The sequence below is a fragment of the Heliangelus exortis genome, chromosome 5, assembly GCF_036169615.1.
Source record: "Heliangelus exortis chromosome 5, bHelExo1.hap1, whole genome shotgun sequence".
Classification (NCBI taxonomy): Eukaryota; Metazoa; Chordata; class Aves; order Apodiformes; family Trochilidae; genus Heliangelus; species Heliangelus exortis.
In genome coordinates, this window is record NC_092426.1 from 27,818,619 (window position 1) to 27,840,289 (window position 21,671).

The 21,671-nt window shown below is 38.8% G+C and overlaps 1 long non-coding RNA gene across 1 annotated transcript; it reads left to right on the forward strand.

The window, feature by feature from the left end:
• Nucleotides 1-310: 310 nt before the first annotated feature.
• On the forward strand, nucleotides 311-2,666 carry LOC139796708 (uncharacterized). The gene is made up of 2 exons (XR_011726110.1): nucleotides 311-1,136; nucleotides 2,413-2,666. It is a non-coding gene; the product is annotated as an uncharacterized lncRNA (long non-coding RNA).
• Nucleotides 2,667-21,671: the final 19,005 nt, after the last annotated feature.

Sequence of the window (21,671 nt, forward strand, 5' to 3'; positions counted from 1 at the left end):
ATAGAGATTCCTTTAGCAAAAAGTCAAAGGATCCTTCTCCCTTCTGCTTGGAAACCTTGGCAGACAAACTAAGGAAAACTTCAGACCTGTAATTAAAATAAAATATACATATAATATTTATTTATGTATTTATTTTTTCCCGTTCCTCGTGTTTTCCTGATTCCCGCAGTAGTAGGTAAGCTTGCCTGCCTAATTCCCCATATAATAACCCTCTCTTCAGCAATCTAGCGCTGTACCCGCCGTGGGAATACCGGACCCTTGCAAGGGGAAAGGTGCCCGCTGGACGTCACAGTCAAGCCGCCACGTCAGCTTTGCTCTCTGAAGGGTTGTTAGGAACCTGCCAGTAGTATGTTTGACTTTACCGGGGCTATTACGAAGCAGATCCTTGCCCTCGACTCCTTTGGAGCTGAGGAGGCTAAAACACAGTGAGGGCCACCGCAGGTGTCCCCAGGGCAAGACGTTGGCGCGTTCCCATGGATCTCCCTTAGCTGCCCAGATTTTGGCGAGGGCGGGCACGCCTTGCTGGCCCTGTCCGGAGGCCCCGCAGCCCTGGCAGGCCGACCCGAGCTCTACCCCCGCGGGGGGAACGTCCTGCCCGAGAAGCGGCCCCGTGGCCTCGGAGAGCCTCCCCCGCCCGGCCCGGCTCCGCAGATGCGGGAGCGTCCCGCCACGTGGCGGTAATGGCAGGGACCGGCCGGCCCAGACCCAGCGCTTCGGCTGCCACCTAAAGTCAGTCCTCGGGTCCCCACTTCCACAGCCTCCCCGCGCTCTACCTTGCCAAGTAACGCCCCAGCCCTGGGTTTTGAGGAAAAAATGGGGTCCTGGAGGCCAGGAGAACCGCCCCGGTGCCCCTAGGCTCGAAGGCTCAAACCTCGCTGTCAGCCTGTGGAGCATCTCCCCAGCCATCCTTTATTTATTTGTTTAATTATTTATTTATAAACCCAAAACAAAACAGAAAAAAAAAGTGCTTCTGCGTTAACACATTTCTCAGCAGCTCTGAGCTTTTCCCTGGGGAAGAGGTCTCTCATCACCTCTCTCCAGCAGGACCATCGCCTGGGAGCAGGGCTACCCTTGCTTCCAAAGAGCGCTTCGATTCTTTCCCGCTGTTGGCGGTTTTCGTTGCACGGTGTCCTTCGGTAAGTGGAAGCAGGGAAATGAAAAGTACCGTGATCAGTTATTATTTTTATACCATATTTATGGACGGGTAGAAGTAATAATAGTCATTTGCTTTGTCGAAGCGTTTATTTCACACTTGGTATATTTCCTCATAATCGGAGGACCGACGTGGGAAAAATAAGCACAAATAAATTAAAGTAACGAAAGTAGGCTTTTAGCAAAAGGCTATCCCTCTCCTGTCTAATTTTCCCGGGTGCGTTTCTTCCTCCTGACATTAATTCAAACCAACGAAAGGGCTAAATAGATTAGTATCTAGACCTCAAGTCAAGCAAAAAGCAAAATAATCATTTACTTGTCTGCCCCCTTTATAAAAAAAATAATTCGCCCCCCTCTCCCGCCCTTCAAATAAAGGGATAAAGGACAATCAAAAAGCCAAGCAGCCACGAGGGCAGGAATCCGGGCGGATCTGTCGAGGGTCCGGCCCCGGTATCCCTGTTCTCCTCCGGTTCTGCGGGCTTCCCGTGCCTCCCTCCCCGCCTGGATTGCTGGATATCGCCTCCCCTGCTCAGCGCAGGGCTCCGGGCTGTTTTAACCCCTCCTGTACCGTCTTTTTCCCTTTTGAGGATTGTTAACTTTTCTAATTTGTTAGCAGCACTTTGGCTGCCTCCTGTCCAGCCCCCAATGCCAGGTGGGACGGGTGGTGAGGGGGTGAGGGGGGCGGCATGCCGCCAGGGCCAGGGATATACACCCTGCTCCGGGATTTCACCGTAGTGGTAATATAGCCCGTTCACATGCACGTATTGCATACACTGTATACATCCCTTACATCTGGGTCACTTCAGCGAGGGGGACAGGGAAAGGCAGGGGAGAAGAGAATTTAAAGAAAGATGCAATTCTTCCGTGTGTGTCAAGGATTTCAAACAGAATACTGCTCGATACCAAGGTAACTCTCCCCTATTTCCGTCTCTTGGTCTTCCTTGAATTGCCTCATTTCCCACATTCCATCTATGTATTTTATTGCCAGAGGGACTGTGTGCAACAGGGCGACCCGTGCTAGCAACGGGCAAGAAAATAAATGACTCCTGGCGCAGCCAAGGTGGCCAGCAAAGGCTCTGAAGCGAGCTGCGTGTCAGCTCTGTTTGTCCCGCCCGGATGGAGCGCCGGCTGCCATGGTGCCTCCGGACCGAGGCTGCTCTGGGACGTGGGGCCCTGCGCCCGGCTGAGAGCAACGCTGGCTTCCCCCGCCAGGAACCCGCTCTTCTACAACCATCCCTTTCCTCGTTTCCACCTCTCTAGCTGCTCCAACTTCTTACTAACCGAGGCACCTCACTGCTGCGTCTGCCAGGGCAAGAGTGAAAAAATCCTGGAGCTGACGGGGCGGTTAATCAATCCCTGCTCTTTTTGGAAACGCAGGTTTTGTAACAGCCTATAAATCCTCTGCAAAACGTGCAATCTCCGGTCTTTTTCCTCTTTTGGGGATAGCAAATTTTCCCTAGCTACCCAATATTTGTTCAGTGCCCATAAACAATAAATCAGACAGTATTACCTGGATTCAAAGCCTTTAATTTCTTCCACCCTGCTCTGTGGTTGGGGCTGCCCCCCAGATAAGGTCCCACCGGCACCAAGAGCACCTGCTGTCAGTGTGCTTTGGGGCCCTGGACTTGTTTGCTGGTTCTGAAGGTCAGGGAAAAGGATCAAAGATGAAACTCGGTGCTCAGGTGCGGCAGCATCGCAGCCCTGCAGGTTCCAATGCAGCCTGTTCAGCGCTGAAGCATCAGGCACCCCCTGGTCCCCCCACAGGGCTTATGCTGCACAAGGTGCTGGCTCTGCCTCTTTCTGCCTCTTCAGTCCACCTTCCCAAAGCCCAGCAGAGACAGCTGAGCTGGCTGGAGGGGTTCTCTGTTCTCTGAGGAAAGACAGGCCACAAGAGAAACATAGTAGCTGGAGAGATCTTTACCCTTGTCTTCCCGAAAGAAGGGACAGAATAAGGCGGGAAGATACTTTTCTTGAGACCCACAGTTCTAGGACTTGTTTGGCACCGGGATATTGCTAGAGGTGCTCCACCTCTGGCAATGGTAAACTTGGCACTTAGATAAAGCAGTTTCAATCTGTGAGGCAGTTAATTCTCCTGGTAGGTAGCTGTCTGAGATCATACCCCTATCTTCCAGATAAGATAAGGCAGACAAGAGAAACCTCTATAAAGTTTATAACCGCAATTTTTTTTCCCCTTTTTTTCTCAAGTGAACTATTTTAGTTGAGTTAGATTACTTTGTGTAATAATAAACCATCTGAAAGCTACTGGTAAGTTTTCAACATATAAAACCAGGCAATCTCATTTAAACTCTGGAAAAGATAATTGTTTGCCCTTGCTGTATATTTTGCATTCCTGAAGTATATCTTTTAAAGCATAATATACATTTTGAGATCCCATATATGCATCTTTACAATAGTAATGGCTTTCCACAAGCTCTGTGGGAGGTGACATTTCAGCAAGATACTTCCCCTTGACTTTGTTTATTTCAGCAGTTTAAATTCTACCTCTGGTGATAGCTGTTAACTTGGCAATGCGAAGAAAAGTGCTACATGATGTGTACTGTGCTCAGTCAGCTCATCAGAAGCTCACCAATTACCACTGTGGAGCCCATTCTTCCTGCCACAGCATGCCACCCACCATGCCTGCCTGGGACAGCTATCTTCACATGTGCATAAAATCTGAAAGTATGCACACATTTACACAGAGCCTGTACAAAGCAGGCAGAGCAAGTCTGGTGCTTCTTAAAAGCCTTTCTTGATACCTGCAGTAGCTTATATACAGGCAGTTGTAGATCATTTCTCTCTCCCTGCCTGCCTTGAAAATGTTAAAAAGGAGAGCTTTTGAACCTCACCCTCCAAGGGGATGGGCTTTGTACCTGGCAGGCAATCAGGATGCTCATGTTTTGAGCAAAGGACCAAATTGTCAGGATGGCTGTGAAACAGGCAGTTGCTTCTATCAGAATTATCCATCTCACCTGTGGTTTGGTTTCTATCCACATCTTGGAGGTGCTTGGGAAAGGAGGTAGCTGATAGTAGATTTGGACTCAAATAATTGAAATATGTTAGAATGGCCCATGAGATGGGCACCTCTGCATTATGAAATAAAGAACTTCGCTAACAAAAGCCTTTGTAAGCCTGGTTCCCAAGAATGAAATCTGATCTCTGTTTAAGGTCTCCTAATGACATCAGTGAGGCAAGATTTAATTCTAGACAAATGCTATTTGTCAAGCATGTAGTGAGAGTTCTAGCTTAAAAATAATGCTACCTTTGAGCATTAATTTGTGTTTGGAATGCCCCACTGAACACACAAAATCCAGATTGGGCTTTTTGTTAAACTGTGATTTGCACTTATCTAAAGATATTATTTGTCTTTATTTTAAAGAAACTATTTACAAAGTGATTTGCTGCCAGACTCTGTCACCTTTGACTGTAGTCTTTTGCATCAGCTAAAATATATGTAACCCTGTTCTAGCAAGCAGAGTAACACTAGTGAAAACCCAGAATAAATAATCAGAGAATCAAGCCCTTTGAATAGCAAATGACTCCATAAATAGTCCCATTGATTTCAGTGGTATTTCATGGCATAAGTAGCTACATTAATGGAAACAGCACACAAGACCCATAATGCTTGGACAGAGAAAAAAATAATATACAATTATTAAAAAAAATATTCCAAAGTACATTAGTCGGTTGATGTGTTACTAGCTTATTGTATGACTTAGCAAAGAGAATGAAGTGAGCTGATGACACATATGACATCTCTGTTAGCTGCTTTGAGAACTCAACACACCTGTGGCACAAAAGCTTTGTCCCTTATTTAAAAAAACAGGAAGCAAATAAAGCCCTGCCAGGGAAACACTTTCCATTACCCTAAAAAAAAAGCTTCTTTAAGGAAGAAAGAAAAATATTTTAGTGAATGGAGTTGCCCCTTTTTTTGAGATTTATGGGCAGTATCAAAAATATAGGAATGTCAATGTGTGATCTCCCTTGGCTCTATTGATCTGAATGACTTGGAAAAATTCTTTTGCTTGCTTTTCCTCATAAACTAAGTGAAGTCCAGACATGCTTTCTTAATTATGTTTCTTTGGCTAAACACATTTTTAAAATATAGAGAAGTGTTCTGTGGAAAACTTGTGGCACCTTTAAAACTGAATATGAGAACTGGGTCTGTATTCAGAGAGAAGTAAAGCACCAACCCAGCTTTCAGTCCTCTGGAGCCAACACAACTGTTTCTGGGATCTAATTGATTTGCTGTGGACTCATTTCTGCAGTGACTCTGGGTAGTTTGACTCCACTTAGGGAGCTGGAATACAAAGCACAAGAGCAGAAGAATGAACAGTGACAACTGAGGAGCATCACAACCTGAATAGCAATGGCATCAGGTCCCCACACCTTCCTGCCAGCTCTGAATTTGCTGTCAACCCTTTCAGGGTTGCAGGCAATATATTTCAAGTATTTGATAAAGAACCGTGCACCCACGTACATGGTGCTGCTGAAAACTTTTGTAATTACAGTAATTTTGATGAAACCACATCAGCTCTACCCTTGTCTTTCTCTCATTGCTTTTTTTTTTTTTTTTTTTTTTTCTGTGTTCTCTTCTTGTCATATCACATAGTAACCGTAAAAAAATTCTTTGTCCAAAACACAAACTCCCTGTTCCAAATGCTGCTCTGCTATCAGCAGGAACAGTGTTTCAAATAAGCTGCTGGGCATTTGCCTCTATGAATAGCTTCTTCTTTGCTCATGCTAGACTGTAAAAAGCTCACATGTATCCTTTGAGTGCACATTTTTCATTAAGAACCTCCAGAGCACAAAAGGAAGGAGTCACAAAAGGCAAAAAAAAAGAGAGATTTTTTGCTTTATCGCAAAGAATTCTCTGCTGCGTTTCCTCAGTCATGACCAAGCTGTAGCTATTTTCTATTGAGTGTGGATCATTCTTATTCCCAGGAAGTTTTTAAGGAAAGTACTCTGAATAAGGTTGTACTGTGCTGGCTTTTCAATACTATCTGAAACTAGTCTGTCATTTCTTCCCTTTCTGTGTAACAGGGAAGTGACACAAAATGGATAAAATGTTTCCTCTCTCTCAGGTGAGGACAAGGCTGTACCGATGCCACCCATGCTGTTATCCCATGGCTGGAGTAGAAGCAGGGTCTGCTGGTTCTGGGGGAAAGGCACCGTTTAGTGCTCACCTGGTACATCCCAGCAGCAGCTGGAGGAGGTTAGGAGGAGGCTGGTTCCTTACATTTGGCTTTCATTACCTTTTGGGTTAGGGATTACATCTTGCTGTAATAGGCTCCTGCTGAATTATTGATAGTCTCAAAGCAGAGAGGACAAAGGGAAGCTACTGAGATATTTGCAAACTAAAACAGCAGTGTAAGATTCCCAAGAATGGGTTTCTCACAATCTTACCACAAGCCTGAGGGATACTTGGTGCTGTCTGCAATTCTGGTCCCTAGTCTCATGAAGGCCATCTCCTGGCTTTTTACAGAGGGAGACTCTAATATCAAAAAGTAAGGAACTTTCTAGTTTACTATTAAAAAGGTTTTCTGAACCATAACATATATATGAAGATTCACATTATGCTGTTTTCTGAAAATAACTTGTTTCTAAGCAGTCTTGTGACATTTAGGGGGGAGAGGGATGATGCTTGATTTTTTTTTTTTTTTTTTTTTTTTTTTTTTTTTGGTAGCTGAGTAAAATTTTCCATACTTACTCAAAATTAAAACCAAGAAGTTTTGAAAGGGTATCTCAAAATATTTTATTGACTGATTTTATTATGTATAGTATGAACTCTTGAGTTTTTTTAAGCAGTCTTATTAAAAATCTTACAAGTTTTCTTCTTTTATTTTCTGGACTAAACCAAACTTCTTTCCCTCTCCATCAACACTCCCCTGCACTTCCCCTTTCTCCTTTCCTCTCCTTTCCTTTCCTTTCCTTTCCTTTCCTTTCCTTTCCTTTCCTTTCCTTTCCTTTCCTTTCCTTTCCTTTCCTTTCCTTTCCTTTCCTTTCCTTTCCTTTCCTTTCCTTTCCTTTCCTTTCCTTTCCTTTCCTTTCCTTCTTCCTCTTTCTCCCTTTCTCTTTCTCTCACTCTTTCTTTCTCTCTTTCTCTTTCTTCCTCTCTTTCTCTTTCTTCCTCTTTCTCTCTCTCTATTTATTTATTTATTTATTTTTAGTTCTGCTCTGTGAGACATTCACTGCCCAAGACAGTACCAGTGACAAGTCCAGCAGTCCAAAGCCCACAGACCTACCCCTGCAATACCAATGCAATTTGACCTCACTGCATCAGTAACACAGCATCCGGTTTTACAAGCCTGACAGTAGTGGCATGAGGAGGAGTGAAAATTGACAGCAAGTTGACAGTATACTACTGGGACTACTCTGGGGTCCATCACACACCATCATCTTATCTCTGTGACACTGTAAAACTAAAAAAAATTGTCGCCAGAATAGTTGTTGCAGGGAACTAACTTAGCAGTAGAGGTTTTTTTAGGTGTTTGCTGCGAATTAAGTTTCCAGTCTCTGGAATTGTCCAGAGGACACATAAAAGAAGATGAGTGGAAAAAATACCATATGGGAAGTGGAAAATATTTGATTTCTCCACGTGCATGCATTATGCTGAGTGCAGCAGGGTGCTGAGATGGACTCCTCAGATGCTATCACACTAACTGCAGTATCAAGTGGCTGTGTATCTCCTTTAAGCTCCTCTGCAAAATTTTGCAGTGTGATCACTTAGCTGGCTGTGTTCAAGCTATACACTCTAAAAGGAGGATGCATTTTATTTTAGATACTGAGCTTATTTTCTGTTCCTATTGGTGTTCAGAATTCATTGTTAGAAGCAGACATTTTGTGGTTATGCTTCCGTGGTTGTGTTATGATTTCTGTTGTCTTAATAGAAAGAGTAAAATAAATAGCTCAGAGAACAGCAGAACTAAGGAAATGATCTGTATCTGATGATTTGCAAATGATTTGTATTTGGTATTCTACATCCCTTCCTTTGCCCTGTTGAAGCTGCTTTGACCATTTATGCTGAGCTTTATGCCCAGCTCCAATAGACTTTGCTTTCCATTCCCCCCAGCTGTCCTTCGTGTCTGCAGACATCAGCTGTAGAGAAGCCATTTCACCCTCTCAGACAGTTCAGAGCTACTTTTGCACTGACATGCTGGCAGAATACCTAATGACTGGCTAGCAAGAAGTCAATCAAAAATATAACTAGTGAGCTGTTAGTGATGCTTTATTCCTAGTGGACATCAATCTGGCTCCATGTCCTCTATCCAGCCACCCAGTTCAATGAAATTTTGAGTTTCAATGAGATTAAGATTTCTCTCTAAGGTTTTGACCTCATTCTTTGGCTGAATTTGGCCAACAGTTTTAACGGTATAAGGAACAGGGGGGACTGTCAGACAATGACACAAATGGATCACTAATGCAACCTATACAAGGCCTAATCTTAAAAAATAGATGTAAATATATATATTTTAAAAAATTCTGTTGGAAGCAAAATAGATTTTAATAGAAAATTTATGGAACTTATATTTCTAACTCATATAAGAACTTAAAAAAATCCACTAAGAAAGATTTTTGATAGTGTTCGAGTGAGAGAAAAACACATCTCTTAAAGGCAGGATAACAAAATATGCTTGTTATAAGTCCATCTTGGCTGAGAAAAGAACATTTGAATCATGGCACTGACACTGAAATGCTTTCTTTATTTTAAATTTGTGTCTGGCTCAGAACCTTGCACGCTTGCTGTGTGATTTTGACTATCTGTTAACGCATTCAAGATGTATCATAAATAGCAGTATTGAAAACATATGCCACAGGGGAAAGAAATCTGTAATAATACCAGCTGCCATTATATGATAATGAATTTCAGTCACTACTAACCTGAATAAGTGTTTTCCATAGGAAAACAAGTGGCAAATTTGCTGAAGAAAAATTTCTGTGAAGCTTTCAAGATTTAAAGCCAGCTCTAGAAGAGATAATCCACTTTGATCAACAGGAAAAATCACCTGGGATTAATTTTGAAGCTGAATACATCTAGTTTGATTAAAAGGTGAGTTTTCACATATGCCTTACAAAGAATTCCTTTTAAGGGAGCAGTTTTAGGGTACATGTTCATAAGAAAGAAGAAATAAATTACAGGAAAATTTAAATTGAGTATTCTAAACCCTTCTAAAGGCTAGAATCTATCAGACAGCAAAGCCACTTGAAAAATATCAGCAAAGTTTCACTCTCTGGAAAATATGAAAAAGTTTGGCTTTATTGCCCAAGATCTATACTGAGAAGTAGCCTAGCTTTGGTGTGAGAGAGCTTAGATGGTTTCATGATTTATTTACAGTTTTAATTTCTCTGATTCTGTGACTGGATCTCCTCCTCTGGAGCTAGCTTGAAGATAAAATAAATATGTATATTATGGCAAGTAAGCAGGTTTGTGTTTGCATTTCATGACCACTGAATGTTTTGCTACTGGGACAAGTGTATATATTTCTTTCAAAATCTCTGTTTATTGTATTCTAGCTGGTGACTATTATGTCCTAAAGAGGTGTGATTATCTCTAAGGGAAATCAACAACAGGAACTACTTCAGGAATCATGTCATGGACAAAGTCCATACACACCCACCCACCTACCTTGTACATGTATAGGAACAAACACAGCAAAAACAAAGCTGCAGGATTCTAAACAGAATTAAATAAACCCATGAGACTAAACTCGCTTGGTTCAGAGGCATTTTTAAGATCCACACAGAGGAGTGTCAGTTCATAACAGGAAGAACAAGACTTTTGAATCAGATGCAGTGGAACTCAGTCAGAGTGAGTAAGCTTCTAAAGTCTTACTGAGCTTTTCAAAGCAAAAACAATGTATTTGCACTCTCAGAGAGTTCACTGTAAAATAGGCTCATGTAAACAGGTAGGATGCAAATGTAACTTTCAGCTGGAATTAAAACCTGTAGCTTGCTTGGCATAATGTCCCATAACAAGTTACATAAAAGCCACTGGATTAATTGATGTAATTTGGATTTTTGTCACTGTCCCAGAGGGTACATTTTCTGAAATCCACATATGAGACTTTTTTCATAGTGTATTTGCTTCTGGTATTTAGGACAACCAAGAGAGCTGATAGGTTTGATCAAGCAGAGACCTCCTTCTGTATTGCACAGGTGACCCTAGCAGGCCAGCACAGGAATAAAAACTTCTTCAAATAGGGTCTCTTGGTCCTGCAGGACCCAGCTGAGCTGATACACAGACGGGGTAAAAATCTTTTCCTTTCAGGTGCACTAGGCTGCAGCATTAAGAGCTTTCCAGAGTTTCCTGCATAGTGCCGAGTCCAAGTGCAAAGACCTTTTCCTGAGACAAAGCTCAAACTGTTTTCTGACAGACCCATGTGAATCAGTCATAGCACAGATGTCACGCTGCCAGTATAAATAGTGCACAACAACGTTCAGCTAACCTATAGTTCTTTCAGAAATGTATTTACTTGGCATCATTTACAGCAGCCCCAAGGTACCATTAACCTCTGCTGAAGCACACGATTGTATAGATCTGTTCTGCCAAACTGATCTATGGCAAAACAGAGATTCCCAGGCCTCTGTATTCAATTCAGAGAGCTGTTTCTTATTGAATGGTTTGTTTTTTCCAGCACAAATAAGGGTCAATCAACATTTTCAAATAACACAGAAATGTACCATCTTTATTAGAATTTGTCTCTCTAACATTTTTACAATGGCACATGAAAATCAACCCAAGATAATAGCAGGAATAATTGTCCAAAGAATATGTTTCTTTAATCAACGGAATATGATGATTAAATCAAAAGCTTTAGATCTGTGGATATCATCAATGGTCTTTTGTCTATTAATAACAATGTGTCATCAGTGAATTTTAAAAATGCAGTTGCTAGAGGGTGAAATGCCTACATCTTGATGGAGGAAGGTCAGAACAGTATTATTTGTAATTAAGTCCATTAACTGTACTGTGGACAGTTTTTCAAGTGATTTAGATTAAAATGTACTGCTGACATACAGCAACACTTACAAAGAAAGATGCTAAAATCCTACAATTTCTTCACATTCAAGGATGCGTTTCTTAGACTCTTTGTTGTTCTAAATATAAGACAAGCTGTAATATTTTAATTAAAAGAAATGAAATTATAAAAGAAACCAGAACAGCAAAATGCTGTTAATGAAAGACTTAGTTTTGCTTTAGAAACATTGGCAGAAATATCCCACAGCGCTGAAGCTTCAGAGACAACACCACTTCCTTTTCCTCTGCTGTGTTCACAGGGACAGTGAGCATTCTTCCACACCTTTTATGCGTAGTGAATTTCTTTTGCACAAAAAGATATGCAAGCTTTTAGGAGTTTATGGGCCTAAAAAAAAAGCATCCAGTGTAGGAAGCAGTGAAGACCAAGCATAAGCTGAGTGTTAGCACAGTCTATAACAGGGCAGAACTTTCAGAACTCAGGATACATCTTTGCACCAAACACCATTGCAGCAATGCAGACGCACTTTGTATGCATTAATGCATGGAAAGGTGTTGTAAAAGACCGCTTGTACACACAAAGGACATGAGAAGGCATAATTCTTGTTTCCTGAGCCTGAGGGGAAGCCAGATTACAATTTTCTATGGCAATATTTAGTGGCCTAAGCTCATAGATTCTCCATTTTCTTTCCACTCTTCCATCAGTCACCGAGCTAGAGTTTCAAAGGAAATGTCTTGTAAAGAAAATTATGTCTTACTGGTTTATTTGTCCTATGTATTGGCCAGCCAAGAATCCTATGAAAAAGAGATGTGATTTTCTAATTAGTGATAATATCAGGCCTCAGACACAAGGACACCTGGTGAAAATTGCATAAGCATCTCAAATCTTACACTTTGGTGCTACTGAAAAAACCATTAATTTTGTGTTCCCTTGAATGTCTCATTAAAATAGATACTTTCTGTTGATTTATTAACTCAGAATACATTTGACAGTAACTCTGTAGAAGACTGGGTATAAGGCTGTAGGTGTAAATTTTGGGTTTGCTGCACATTATCATCTGGAAGAGTGGCACCAGAGGCAATTTCATTGTCTGCCATGGGAAAACCTCTAGGGACAGTCTGAGCATCTGAACAAGAAAAGTCTTCCATGGTGCCTGTGTCACCACTCAGACTCTAATGCAGAGAAGGTACAGCTACCATGGCTGAACATGGTCACTCTCCTGGATAGAAACAGTGTGGCTCCCCATGCAGGTCCTGTGCAGTGAGATGGAGCATGAGAGGTGGAAGGAAGTGTGGCTGCCTCCACAGGTGTCTTAGAAGTATGTTCAGCTGAGTGTAATTTATTATCCTGTGCTTTTGAGCTTTTACACACGCTCAGGCAGATGTAAGCAATGTTGTGCTCTAAACAAAGCAGAAATAAATGTAAAAGTGAAGTATTTATAAAATATTTTAAAGCATCTATTGAATTAAGTAGATGTAACTATGAAATCTTTGCATTTGCATTGTTTATTGCAAGTCCTTTAAACTCAGTAGCAGTTTTTTTAAATTTCTCTTTAGCTCTCAATTTTTTAGCCCTTTTCTACTAGAATCTGTCATTTTCATTCTGTAAGTCCTCATATACCATCAAACTTTTTTCTTGTCCGAAGCCCTTTCAGTGTATCTATTTCTCTACCTTTTATAGAACCATTTCCTTTAATATCAACAGCTTTTCTATACTTTTTTCTGACTGCAGCTCATTTGTTGAGATTTCCAGTATATCTTCTAGAATATACTGATCATTTTAACTTTTTTTTTTTTTAATGTGAAGGGATCCTACCTTATCACAAATTACCATAAATTCAAAAGTACAATGTATCCAAAGTATCCAATATGTACTCTTTCATTTTTTCGATCATCTCCATTTAGTCCTGTTAACACTTTCTCAGAACAGAAAGTAGTCAGTTTAGAAATGATTGGGTCATCTGTTTTACCCTCAACCAAGTGACATTCATTCACATGTTAATAGTCCTTTTTTCCTATCCAGATGTCACCAAGGAATATTTTTTTCTACTTAAGGAAAACACCAAAAAGCACAAGAAAATGGGTAATCAACAAATGCAATTAAATATTTCAAAGTCTAAAATGTTACCAATTTTTAATAATATCAAATCTTCAAAAAAAAGGAGTGAAGGAAGTACACTGAAAAAATCAGCTGGTATGTGTAAAAGACAATAGTAATTTCCCTGGGGAAAATGTGTTTTTTCAGGTTAAAGCTCTACATCAGAGATCTAATATAGTCCAATAATTTCTACATAGTTACAGTTGCAATCAGTCTTCTATTCCGAGGCATCTTTTTACTCTCTTAATTCATTTAAGCGATTTTTGTTTGGTTTTTTTTTAATTTCAGAACAGGCGAGTCAGCCCTTCGGACAAAGGAGACACATTTCACCTTAGTCCTTTGGGAGGAAATAGAAAATATCTTTTTTTTAATTTGAAAAAAAGTTAAAACCAACTTCTTTAAAAATGTGAAGGGGGTAGTGTGTCTTGGTATTATTTAGGTGGAAGAAGGGCTACATCTGAAGTTTGCTGAAATGCAGTTTGGATGGGGATCATTTTCCTTTCAGTTCTCAGTGATGTTTCTCTTAGAGGAAACCAACTCCCTGTTCAGTGCAGTTATTCCTGTTCTGTCCCAGGTCAAGGAGGTGTTTTTCACAGTATTGATAATGGTAGTAGAATTAATTGTTTAAGCATATCAAAATAACATACTTAGTTTTTAATTGAACTCTATTGAATGTTGTAACACCCATTTTTACTATAAACTGAGTCATTGACTTTGGGCCCTGGGCTTGTTTTTAGAATTGAATGGGTAGTGCAGTTGAGTCCTATAATCTTGCCTTTTGGTCCTATCTCCAAGGGAGATTTCAAGATTTCCAAGATGTTTTTTTTTTTTCTTTATTTTTATATATTAAGTAATTAATTAAATGATTGATTTTAACAGATCATATACATGATCACTGTGCAATTATACTGGGGAGCTAAACTGCTATGGATGCTCTAATTGGATCTGAAGGCGATGAACATGGGATAATTCCTGAGGATCCAAGTCGTTGTCTTGAGGTAGGTGTTAAAAAACTCTGTCTGCTGCATGCAGGATGATAAAAAGTAATAAAAAAAAAAAAAAAAAAAAAAAAAAAAAAAAAAAAAAAAATAGCCATGGTGTCAGATAGTGAGATTTTTCCAGAGTGATTCAGTTAACCTTTTAGCAGTCTGAGTACCTTGAAGACCTGAAATCTACCTTAGGAAGTAGGCTTCAGCTTGTTAAGCATGAAGCCATCTACCTTTGACCAGCTAGACTTTTTATTAAAGCAATGGGAAGGAAGATTTAGCCATCTCAGAAGAGAAAACCACAATTCATAATGCACAAGTCCATTTAAGTCTGTGAACTCTCTTTCATGCTGCGCTATATAAAGAGGGTTGAAAAATAAGAGCAGTCACTGTTGTGCATGTATTGTGCATGTGCTCTGATATACTCTGATATGGACCTTGAGGATAAAGGAGCCCGTGCTGGTAGTCAGGTGGCACATGTGCAATGGTACCAATGGATCTTACTGAACACTTCTAAGCTATTACCACTGCCTGTTTTTTCTAAACAAGTGATTATTATTTTACAGAGACAAACCTAAATAATTTGCATTCTTACAATTTATAGATGACAGTATATTTCACACAGGAAACAACAATTTTCTATTAGCATTCTATATAGCATGAGGGAAGAAAATCCTGGAAAAATAATAAAGCTGTAACAAAGATGATATCTGGAACATGGAAGCATGGGGTAACTGGAATAGAAGAGCTAATTCCATACACTATGGTTTCAATATGTTTAAAACTTGCTACAGAGAATGTAGAAGAACCAATTAACAACATACCTAGTGGTATCCAGGTTTATCTGTTTTAAATGTTGTGTCAATGAGCAAACTCTCTTTTTTGAATTAGCTACTAAAATCTACAAAGTCAAAACATTCTGAACACAGGAGTCATAGAATTTTTTGAGATCTTATTACTATTCCTTCCTCTTCTCTCTTTTCTTTCCTGGACTTGAAATTTGCATCACTATCCTGTCTCTATTAATGGCTTAATTTTATAAGTTTGGAAATAAGAAATATAAGTGACTCTCATATCTTTTTATAAATATGTATGTTTCTTAAGGCAAGAATGGATACTCCTCATTTTGGACTTCTGTGGTAGTGTTTGTGTATAAGACAAGTAGACTAAGTTGTAAAAAATCTATCCTGTTGACTTTAAAACACAAATGTGATAAACTGGTATCTTCCAAAAATTATGAATCACAGCATATAATTATAATTTCTTAAAATAATGAAGTAAAATATATATACATGATATAGCTATCTGTATAAATAAAATATTTGGAATTATAATAATTATTATTTTTACTTATATATCATAATGTATGCTTTTAAAATATTATAAGACTTCATTTTTTTCATCAGATGAAGTTTGCAAACTGTTTTTTTCCAAAGAAAAATTCAAAAGAAGAAACAGATATTCCACATAATCTGAGGACCCTGGGAAGAATGGGATTTAAGAATAATGCTGTATTCTGTGAGGCACAGGAATGTCAGTCAAATTGCTGTTATTTCCTGCTTTTTGTATTTTGAGCCACAAACAATTTCCTGCTCCAGGTTTTTACATCTAGTCATATTAGACTTCTTTGCAGTCTGGAACTAGCTTCAGATTTTTGCCTTAGCTGTGTTACCTGCTTAAATCTGCATTTCTATTGGATTAGATACCCTTGAAATGCTTTTTTACTTCTATCGTACTTTGGTGGGAAATATTCCAAGATTCCATTAGTTCCATTAGTTGAAATGTTTTATTCTTCAGCAGTTTGCTTCTAGTTTTCAGTTTCAGGGTTTGCAGACCTTAACTTTAGTTACCCATGGCTTCCTCACATTTTGACTTTAATTGGTTTGGGATACACTTTTGCTTACTCTGCAGAGTAAGCTAATGCTGGGGACAGGAAACATTTCTCAAAACCAGGGTGGCAAATCAAAGTCTCTGTATACCTACCTAGTTAAACACTGGTAATAATAAGACAGTTCTGAATGATTATACTTGCTGCTTTTAATCTGAAACTGAAATAATTTCCCAAATCTTTAATAAAATTACTTAATATCTTTGTTTTTTGGGTTTCTTTTTGCAACCCTACTAGAAGGTTGCCTTCCTTACTAAACTGGTGATGTCTCCAGCAGCTGCTGGGTCCCATGCTCCTTATTGTCTACATTCAGCTGCCTGCATCATCTGGGCATCTTGCTACAAGAGGAAAACTGGTGACATCTCACCTCAAGGTCTCTTTAGCAGAAAGAGAACAAAGGGGCATGGCTGTGACTACCTGACACCACACCAGGCCTCACTAGTAGTATTCTCTTGGTGGTATTTTTTACAGCTTAACATAAGTCAGTCATGTGTAGGAATCAGCCCAGTACACATGACATCCCCCTCTCCCATACCAGGAAGCATAAAATACTCAGAGGCAGCTTAAACTTTGTGTTTTCCATACACAGTAATCTGCCTGTGACCTTAGAGTGCACTGGTTACAGTTTGGCTGGGTAGCAGGATCTGTATTCAAGAGAAACAGAGCAGTTCTGTGGAGGAATTGGAAATGGTTTTGAAAATCTTTTAGATGAGATTGTTAAATTCGTTATACAGGAATGAGTAATTTTTAGATAAATGTATTAGGGCTCCCAAGTGATTTGCATGTATAATCAAATGAAAAGACCTGAAATATTGAAACTCTAGATGAGAAAAGTGAGATTCTATTAAAAAAGAAAGAACCTCTGCACTTATAGCATGTTCAGAGAATATATCAGAGTACGAATTTAATGCAATGCAGCAATGCTCATATTACTTTAAAGGTAATTATATAGAAAAAGGGGCATTTAAAATGTATAAGTAGAGGCTTTTTTTGCACTCATACAGCATATAATTAACAAAGTTCTTTAAACCTATTCATAAAAGAAAGTAATAAACCACTTGTAAATAATGGCAGTCTCATATTCCTTACAGTTAAATGTCAATAATCTGAATGTCTCTTTTATACCCAGTTATAAAACTACATTTTTGACATATTAAGTAGAAGCAGATATTACTAGTGTGGCATTTCAATTTTCTAGAGATTTAGACATATTCATATAAAAAGGATGCAAAATGAAGAACTGTAGCTATAGAAAACTGTAATGCCTGTAAATTAAATCAATACTTTGCCTGCAAAACACAAAGCGATAACAGAAAAGTGAAGTTGAAGAACATTTCATAGCAAAATTAAAAGGTGTAGGTGTTGAGACCTTAAAATACTAAACTGTAGGTGCAGAGCAAGAGAAAAAGAGAACTACAAAGCTAAGTACCAAAGCCTGTAGTATCATACGGATCAATTAATAATGATTTGTTTTGCAGCAATTACTGAATCCTCACAAGATTCATTTGAAAAACAAATCCAGCTTTCTTCACTGCTTGCTCTTTCAGGAGTGAACACTCCTCAGAAATAAGGAGGAAAGGCGAAACAGGGGGAGATTAAAGAAAATATAAAATAAAGCAGTAAAAAAGCATTTGTAAGAGATTTTGGCATAAGTGATTTTGTCATTAGTGAAAAGCCTTCTTTTTGGCTTGATTTGATTATTTTTTTCTTCCTCACTTCATCCTTTGAAAGCTTGTATTGCACAGCAGAACCCTGTTCTGACATATGCTGTCTTGAATAGCCAAAGTGCAAAATGCTGCCAATAGATTCTTCTCTGTTTGACCTTGTCCTTGACCTTGTGGGTATCCAAGTAGAGGTTTACAGCTGGCTATGAGAACAGAATTACTAGGTGCCAGCTTTTACCAAAGCAACAGAGACTGGGCTAGATTGAAGCTTGCAGGCCTGGAACAAAGTCAGATTAAAGTAGTTAGAGTTGGATTTTTTTTTCCTTCTGCTCTGACTGCAAATGTTTAAATTTCAATGTTCAGGAACATCTAAGATTTCCTCCGTGTTTACTATTGACAATTGAAAGACATGGCACTTTGCCAGTTTAGAGCAAGAAGTGAAAAAAAAATCAATATTTCCCTTAAATTAAGCTTCAGTTGTCATTGCCACAATGCAAAGACTGCAGCTTAAAAGCCACAGTTCATCTTGCACCAAATGTTGCATTTTTGGATTGGTTAGTTTACCACAAAATAGTCTATGCAATTCCTATCATAATGATTCAAGTATTTTTAAAAAATGTTGATGGTATATTAAAAATATAAATTTGATGCCTGTCTGAAGTAAATGTTTATCATCAAAGGACATACTAACGTAGGTAAGGTTTTCCAAAGGACTTGTTTCCTTGTTAGAACCATCAAAATTTCTTGCCTATATTTTTAGCTATTTTTAGCTATTGTTACTTCTGAACAATATTCTGTGTTCTATTTAAGATATCAGATGGACAGATACAATATATTGTTTCAATACATGCATTTATATTTAGAGATGATTATAGAGACATCTATATATCTGTCCATGTACACCAATATGAATACACACAGGCATGTGTCTTTTTCAGGGTACGTTGAAACAAAGTGATTGAAATAAATAAACAATTTTTTTTTTTGTTATTCAGTTTTATTTTAGGATGAAAGAAAGAACCATCCGTTCTTGTATCAGCATTAACAACCCCTTTTGAAAGGCAAAAGGCAAATTCTCTTTACTGTTGCAGATTTTCCAGGGATTGAACCCAAGGCAGATATGAATGCCTCTTCCAGATACTTCTCTCTATTTCTTAGCTCTGAGGAAGACGAGGTTATGCTATGTGCAGACTCTAGGTGGACACTGTGGAATGTCCAAGAGTTTTGGTTTTTCACTTATTCAGTTCAGTTCCCTGGCTGGATGTCAGCAAGTTTCCTGCCTCCCTACATGCTCATGTTTCCTTTGCATGCAAATCCAGGAGCAAGGAGAACAATGGTAAACCCCTGGGGGCTTCATGCACCATAGAGTGCTGGTGCATCCATCCCCACAAGTTTAGACTCAACTTCATTCCTCTTAGGAACCTCACTTAGAGTCTTAAAATTAGGTGGAATAAATTCAGGGTTTAGTCTTTTAACACAGGGATTAAAGTAACGTGTTTTTTTTTTTAGGTTGGGTTTATAGTGTGTTATTGCAGCTATTCATTCCTGTATGCACCTGAAGACAATATTCCACATGTATGATATCCACCCTAAAATGAGTGAAGTCACTCTCCCCCCTGCCTTTATGTAGTTGAGATTCACAATATTGCTCCTTCTGATCACCCAGTGCATAATTACCTATGCTGAGAAGAGTGGAAAATGAGCAGTCAGGCAGCAACAGTGGACTGGCAAGAAATTTAAGGAAACATTTAGCTGAGGTTTTTGAAGCTTAACATTCTGGATCAATATGGAAACAGCACTAGAAAATCCTTTCCTGTGGCAAAATCTGCTGGTACATCTGATTCCTCTTTTTGCTTCACTTCCGTGCTGGAATGAAGAAAACTGAAACAAATGAACAAATTTCAGTTCGATGCCAAAGTAGCATCGCTGCACTGTGGGGAGGATTTGAAAAAGCAGAAATATGGTCTATAGAAAGGAAATTCAGACTCCTCTAACACTCAGCTTGATCAGTCTTCTGAACTAAATTTCCCCTGTGCTTGCTAGTGATGAGACATTAGATGATAAGTCAGGACATTGAAGGTTCAGGTCCGACAAGAACATGAAAAACATGTAAACCAAATGCCTTTTTTACTAATATCTGAAACTAGAAAAAAGAATACTTGTGTGGTGCTATTTTTATTTTTGTTTTTAATTAAAGCAACCAAACATACTTGGAACTGGTGTAGTAATTAGTGATCATGCCAAAAATTGCATGCTTACTTCAAAGACATCATTGTTACTTTCTGGTTTTAAAGGTAATGGTGTGATATGGGATTATTGAACTGGTAACCCAATGATCATTCCTCTTTTCTTTTCTTCCGTACCAAATAGGGATTTATGCACGGGGTGAGAATTTTTTTCTGCTTTTTGTACTCAAACCTTGACACTGTGAAGCAAGCTGCTATGTTGATACTCATGATTTGGGAACTAAATGCTGTTTGCTTTTTCAATCTCCTAAAATCTGAATTTAATATTTTATTAAATGTACCATAATTGTTCCCTTGTTTGTGTGATGAACAGACATGAAAGAAAAGTGGCTTAGACAATTTTAGGTCCAAAGGCCAAAGGATGTATGTATCAAGTGAAATGGGGAATAAAAATATCTAAGACATTTAAATCATAGAAAATTCATTAAATGTTTTTGTGCTATAAAAGTAACATAACTGTACTTACATTAAAACTAATTCCCCAGTGTGATGCTGTGAATCCTGTTCTTTTCACTGTACTTGGCTATAAAACTATTTAAGAAAGGAACCTATCACTTCACTGTTGTGCAGTATGATACTGTTTCTACAAGAATCACCGTTTCAATAACTTGTTCCAGGAGAAATCCAATGAGCTAAACATCTTGAAATACTAATTTTTATTCTTTTACCACATTGCCAAGCATTTTTTGAACCTTGCTTAAAAGTTCTCTCTCATCCTTGCAGGGCACCTGGAAGCTTATCAAGTCCAGTCTATTTTGAACTGTGAGTGTGTGGGATGTAGGAAAGGGAGGATTGGATTTTCATGTTTGATGGATTATTTTGATGGTAAAGAAGACTCAGATAATCAGAACATAACCACTGGACTGAGCAGATTTGAAAAGACAAGTGCAGTTTTACCAGCTAAAATATTAGCTGTAGCAGCATGGAAGTAACTGCCATTTATAGAAACAAACTTGTTTAAATACAGGAAAGGGACACCAGCAGGATTAAAGAGTTGGAGTAAGTGTTGGACAGAAAAGGATAAAATTTAATAATAGGGTGTATTTATCCAAAAGAAAACTAGGCAGTGACTTCTAGTGTGAAAAACATCGCAGAGGGAAGTGAAATCTGGAAAAGGAATGGCAAAATCCGTGATTAAAGTTAGAAAAATTTGATTCAGAAAGGAGAAGATATATTTAACAGGAAGGATGATTCATGCAAATTGTTGCAGGGAGTCGTGTAATTACAAAAGTAATTACCTCAATGCAAATGTACCTTTATTGGACTGTGAGGCACAAAAGCACATCAAATGACCTATTGGTCTTTTTTGACCTTAAACTCTACTCATACATTACAAAATATAATAAATACCTTTGCTATTCTTTTCAGTTCCTTATCTGAGTTCATGGGAGGCTGTTGTAGTATGGAACAGACTCTTATTTTAATTTTTCTGAAAGTTTCAGGAATAAAAAAGTTGTACCCAAAGATATGACAGTTCATCTTCAGGCCTCAGAACTGGTGCTCTGACAAGATCAAAAGGACAAGTGCTACTGCTTGCTGCTGTTCCAGAGTCTACATGCTCAGGGAAACATTTATAATTTTGTTTATCTTTATGTGAAAAATAAGAGAAAGATGCCGATATAAAGTCCAATACATTTATATAATATATAAAGTACAAGAAA